General features: G+C 39.9%; 1 pseudogene; it reads left to right on the plus strand.

Moving 5' to 3' along the window:
- Nucleotides 1-3,266: 3,266 nt before the first annotated feature.
- Nucleotides 3,267-3,665, plus strand: LOC103272690 (annotated as a pseudogene).
- The last annotated feature ends 2,498 nt before the right edge of the window (nucleotides 3,666-6,163 follow it).

The raw sequence follows: 6,163 nt of genomic DNA on the forward strand, positions 1-6,163 counted from the left end.
ATTAGTGCAAGGAGGTTTTTGACAGCTTTCTTGGATTTTCGAGGTATAGGATCACATTGTTAGCAAAGAAGGATAACTTGACTTCTTCTTTTTCTGTTTGGATACCCCTGATTTCCTTCTCTTGTCTGATTGCTCTAGCTAGGACTTCCAACACTATGTTGAACCGGAGAGATGAGAGTGGGGAGCTTTGTCTTGTTCTGGTTTTCAGGGGAGTTGCTTCCAATTTCTGTCCATTTAGCAATATATTGGCTGTGGGTTTACCATAGATGACTCTTACTATTTTGAGGTATGTTCTCTCTATGCCTAGGTGTTCGAGGGTTTTTATCAAGAAGGGATGCTGGATTTTATTGAAAGCTTTTTCTGCATCTAATGATATAATCACTTGGTTCTTGGTTTTACATCTGTTGACGTATTTAATTACATTTATGGTCTTGTGGATGTTAAACCAGTCCTGCATCCCGGGGGCTGAAGTCTACTTGGTCATGGTGGATGATTTTTGAGATGTGATGTTGGGTCTGATTTGCTAGAATTTTGTTGAGTATTTTTGCATCTATGCTCATCAGGGATGTTGGCCTGTAGTTCTCTTTCTTAGTTGGATCTTTACCTGGTTTGGGTATCAATGTGATGCTAGCATCATAAAATAATTTGGGGTGTGTTCTGTCTTTCTCAATTTACTGAAATTCTTTACTAGGATTGGTATCAGCTCCTCCTTGTATGTCTTGTAGATTTCTGTTGGAAATCCATCTGATCCAGGGCTTTTTTTTTGAAAGTAGTTTTCTTATGACAGAGTCAATTTCCTGAGTTGTTATTGGTCTGTTCAGGATCTCAATTTTTTCTTGTTTCAAACTTGGGAGGTTGTGTGATGTCGAAAGTCCTCCATTTCATTTAGGTTATTGAGTTTGTTTCCATATAGGTGTACATAGTAATTTGTGATAATCTTTTGTATTTTTTTCAGGGTCAGTTGTGACTTGATCTTTTGCATTTCTGGTTGTGTTTATTTGGGTTTTTTCTTGGTCATTCTGGCTAGGGGTCCATCGATCTTGTTTGTCTTTTCAAGTAACTAGCTATTTGTTTCATTGATTTTTTTTCTATGCTATTTTTGTCTTCTATGTCCTGTACTTGAGCTTTTACTTTGGTAATCTGGATTCTTCTGCTGATTTAGGATTTTGGTGGCCTTGCCTCTCCAGCTCCCTTGGATGATTCATTAGAGTGTCAACTTATTCTCTTTCTATTCTTGATGTGTGTTTGTAGAGATATAAATTCCCCTCTCAGTGCCGTTTTCATGGCATCCCAGAAGTTTTGGTAAAATGTTTTTTCATTTTCATTTGTTTCCAGGAATCTTAATTTCTGTTTTGATTTCTGTGTTGATCCAAGAGTTGTTCAGCATCATGCTATGTAGTGTTCATGTCTTTATGAGTTTTGTGGAAATTTTTATATTTATTTTTATTTCACTGTGGTCTGAGAAGGTGCATGGCAGTATTTCAATCTTGTGAAATTTATTTGTGCTTGATTATGACCAAGGATGTTGTTGATCTTGGAGTACGTTCCATGTGGTGATGAGTAGAATGTATATTCTGTGGTTATTGGGTGACGTTTTCTGTAGGTATCTCCTAAGTCCATTTGGTCAAGCGTCAAGTTGAGGTTCTGAATCTCTTTGTTGATTTTTTGCCTTCATGATCTATCTAGGGATGTTGGTGGGGGTATTTAAGTCCCTAGCTATGATAAGATATTAGAGTAAATATCTTTTTTTAGTTTTCTTAGTAGCTGCTTTATAAAAGCTGGTGCTCCTGTGGTGGACGCATATATATTTTGGATGAATATTTCTTGTTGGTTGATCAAACTGTGCCATGCTTTTTTAAACAACAGGCATTTGTGTGAATGAAGAGAACAAAAACACTTGTATTACTGAGCAAATGGCACCAAGCTGTTCAGAAGGATCTGCTTCATGATCGAAACACCTCTCACTAGTCCCCATCTCCAACATTTGAGATCACATTTCAACATGAGATTTGGATGGGACAATAATCCAAGCTATATCACCAGTAGAAAACTTGGTTGATTGCAGGTGCAGATGGTGTTTAATACCCACCAACGTGGTTTAATTAATAACTAGAGGAGGCCGGGCTCAGTGGCTCAGCCTGTAATCCCAGCCCTTTGGGAGGCTGAGGTATGTGGATTGCCTGAGCTGGTGGGTTGGAGACCAACCTGGGCAACTTGGCGAGACCTTGTTGCTACAATAAATAAAAAATGAGCTGGGTGTGGTAGTGTGTGTCTGTAGTTCTGGCTACTTGGAAGGCTGAAGCAGAAGGATCACCGGATCCCAGCAAGTTGACACTGGGGTGGCTGTGAATGTGCCACTGCACTCCAGTCTGGGTGACAGAGTGAGACTTCAACTCAAAAAGGAATAATAATAATAATGATAACTAGAGGAATTGAATGCTGAGAACATCACATACTAGTATAGTTTGACATTACAGAATATTTAAAAAATACAATGTATAATTGGCAAGAATTCAAAATTTGGTTAATAAAAAATAAGTGGTGTTATAGGATTATAAATGAAACCCAAGAAGGTTTTAGAAAAGACATTTCATAGATGGGTGGAGTAGAACCATAATCACAGGACATATGTCTTGCAATAGACTAGATATTAATTTTTAAAAGTCAGTAGACAAAATCAATTTCTTCTTAAATTAGTAGAAATATTACAAAACATATGAAAGAAAGCTTGAAAAATAAAAAGCATCAAACACTTTTCCCCTTCAAGAACCTTTTATCTTTTATCTTTGTTTAGACTTACATTTCTATGAAACACGTAAGTCAAGCATTAGATTGAACAATTGCAATTTTTTTTAGGTTAGAAATGGTTGAGTATTGACAATTTTATATGGTTCAAACTAACATTGCTATTTCTATCTTGCTGAGTGAGAAATGAAATTTATAACTGAGACAGTGAGTTATTGGAGAAACAGAAAAGAGGACTATCAATCCCTTGTGATCCCCAATACTGTTTCTTTCTTTTTTGTAGCTACAGTGCCAGGGTCTGTCATGGAACAGAAGCTTGATCAATGGGTGTGGTGGTTTTGAAAAAAATGACCTCAGGTTTGTAGACACTCTTCCCCTCAAGAGGTGGAATCTAGACTTGCTATGACTACTTGACCAATAGAATATGATAGAAGTGACACTATGTGCGTCCTAAGGCTAAGTAATAAAAGGCCATGTCGCTTCGCCGCATCTGGACCGACAGCGGTTCCTGTCCCCACGCCATGAGCCACACTTCCCAGACCTTCACTTGGGCCCGCGCCCGCGCCGCCTCAAACTATGAGTTGCTCAAGGAGGAGCACGAAGGGGCCGTGCTGGGGACATCCCACAGCTCTGCTCTCACGACGTCCACTGTGATCCACGTCCACAGCGACCCCTCCGTGCCCGACCACGTCGTCTGGTCCCTGTTCAACACGTTCTTCCTGAACGTCTGCTGTCTGGGCTTCATCGCCTTCGCCTACTCCGTGAAGGCGAGGGCCAGGAAGACGGTGGGCGATGTGCCCGGGGCCCAGGCCTACGCCTCCACCGCCAAGTGCCTGAACATCTGGGCCCTGATCCTCGGCATCCTTGGGGCCATTGGCGTCATCCTCGTTCCAGTCTTGATCTTCGTAGCGTTTCAGTAGACCGTGAGGCCACGTGGAGTTCCTCATCGCCGCGGCGAGGCCCACGTGCCTGACCTTCCGTTCTCTTCCCCCTGCCTCGGCCCCTTCCACAGCAGTTTGTACTCACACACTTTTCTACAGTGGCGGTCAATAAAGTGCAAGTGTTGAGACGCGAAAAAAAAAAAAAGAAAAAAAAAAGGCCATGTCGTGTTTGCCTGGTTCTCTTAGAATGCTCATTCTTATGACATTCCCCTGTGAATTCTAGCCACCATGCTGTGAGAATTTCAAGACACACGGAAAAATCACATGTCAGGACTTCAGTCGATAGATAACACTGGTGGAGCCCAGACTTTGGGTCATTGAAGCCCAAGCGCCAGACTTAGGACTGAATGAGTCTCCAGATATGTCATTCCCCAGCCACTTGAGTCTTCTCAGTTGAGATTTCAGACACCATGAAGCAGAGACAAGCCATCCTGCTCTGTTCTGCTCAAATTCCTGACCCACAGCATCTGTGAACATAATAAAATGCTCCTTATTTTATGCCTCTGAATTTGTGATGGTTTACTGCATAGCTATAGATAACTGGGATGGTGTGGAAAGACTATGTACATCTTGTCTAGAAAGTTCGGCTCTGAACTCCTTTGTAAAGCTGATATAAGCCCCCAGAAGTTACTTGAGTTCCAACCTGTTGCTCTCCCCCCCCATTGAAGCTCACACTTGCTGCTGGCTGTGCAGGAACATAGACCTTGGATATCGAGGTGACACTGCCACTAATTGGCTGGATGATCTGAGAGGCCGGAGGAGGGTTTCTGCCTAGTATGAGCATCTCAGCCCACAAGCACTCAGCTTTGTCAGAAATACCCCTTGAAGAATATGCTCTCAATTCTGGATGTTATTGGAATACCAAAGGATACTCCACATGTGCATATATTTTAATTTAAAAATAACTTTAAAAATATTTTTTAATGGAGCAATGCATATTCATTATAGCATGAACTCAAAATACAGATAAGCCAAAAGAAGGAAACAAAAGACATCTATACTTTCATCTGATGATAAGTGCAGCTAACACTTTTTGATCTTCCTTTATTGAAAGTAAATTATGTGATCCATTTGTACACAATATAATGCAATGCATGATTATTATAATAAAATTCATAAATATGTAATATACATTTTAATGTGAGATGATACTATCCATATTATTCTATAACTTTTAAAAATCAAAATATTGTTGGCATTGTATCATGTTTCTATATAAAACCCTAATTTATTTATCTGTCCTGATTGCATAAGATTCATTGCGTGATTGCACTGTAATTTAGTGCTTTCCCTGTTGATGGATATTTACATTTTACCTACTTCTACTGTATAGATCAGGTTGCATCATCTATCTAAATATAGTGCTTCAGTGATTCAGACTGGTTGTTGTTTTTTGCATTTTATAAATTCCAGTCATATTTCTAATAGAAAATGTTTTCTTTCTCACCCCTGCCCCAAGACAGACAAACATACTTACACACACACACACACACACACACACACACACACTCTCATGCACACACACTGGCATGGAGGAGTTCAGTGGGAAGATACACACAAGCACACTGGGAAATTCCATAGAAGGCAACTATGGGAACTTGAGATTAGATATTTTCAAGAGGGGGTAGGCAGTTGCCTTTAAAGACTTTGTACAGTGTTGCAACATCTGCTTCTCTGACGAAAGAAGTATTTAAAGATGCTGTGGGAAGTAGGTTAGGCCAAACATGAGAAGTTTTTCCTTCCTTCACTGTCGGATTAGTATAAATATACTTTATGCTTTTTTGTAAATGGAAAATGCCAGCATAAATGTGGAGTAAAAATGGGTTGGTTAGCCTGTTGGTTTAGTTTCTCTAAAATGGAAGAAATAAAGGAGATTTAAAATGGTATCTGCATGGATGAAGTTCTTCCTCTTTTTTTTTTTTTTGCCTTCAAGCAAAAGATACAAAAGAAATCCCTTGTTTTTTGTTAACTGCTTGTTTATTAACTTGCTTTTTGTTAACCACCATTAAAATAAGTAGTATAGGCTCTCCCTGATATTCTTGTCTGGAGTTACCTACAAACCTTTCACAAGAAAATAGCGGTGTTGTTCAGAAGTACTTGGAATTAGGGACTTCTCTATGAAAAGAGAAAGGAAAGTCAAAAGGAGCTCTCTCCCTTGCTACGGTTTGTATTTCAGTTGTTACCTTTCCAGCTCCTCAGTGTATGCTACAGTTCAAAGCATTAACCTGGAACTGGTTGAGTGGCTGGTTTTTGTTGGGAGGTTAAGTGTAGCGGCAGTTAGAGGTTGGGGGTGATAAGCTTAGGTTTTGCTGTCAATCTAGTTAAATTAGCACCCCAGTTCCATCATTTACTTGCTTTGAGACCTGGGGTATTATTGAACCTCTTTAAACCTGTTTCCCATTTTGTATGATGCAAATGGCACAGGGTCATGTTTGTGAGGGATGTAGGAGGTAAACATAAAGTGAATGGCACATAAA

The sequence above is a fragment of the Carlito syrichta genome, unplaced genomic scaffold, assembly GCF_000164805.1.
Source record: "Carlito syrichta isolate Samal-C Ts95f unplaced genomic scaffold, Tarsius_syrichta-2.0.1 Scaffold313175, whole genome shotgun sequence".
Classification (NCBI taxonomy): domain Eukaryota; kingdom Metazoa; phylum Chordata; class Mammalia; order Primates; family Tarsiidae; genus Carlito; species Carlito syrichta.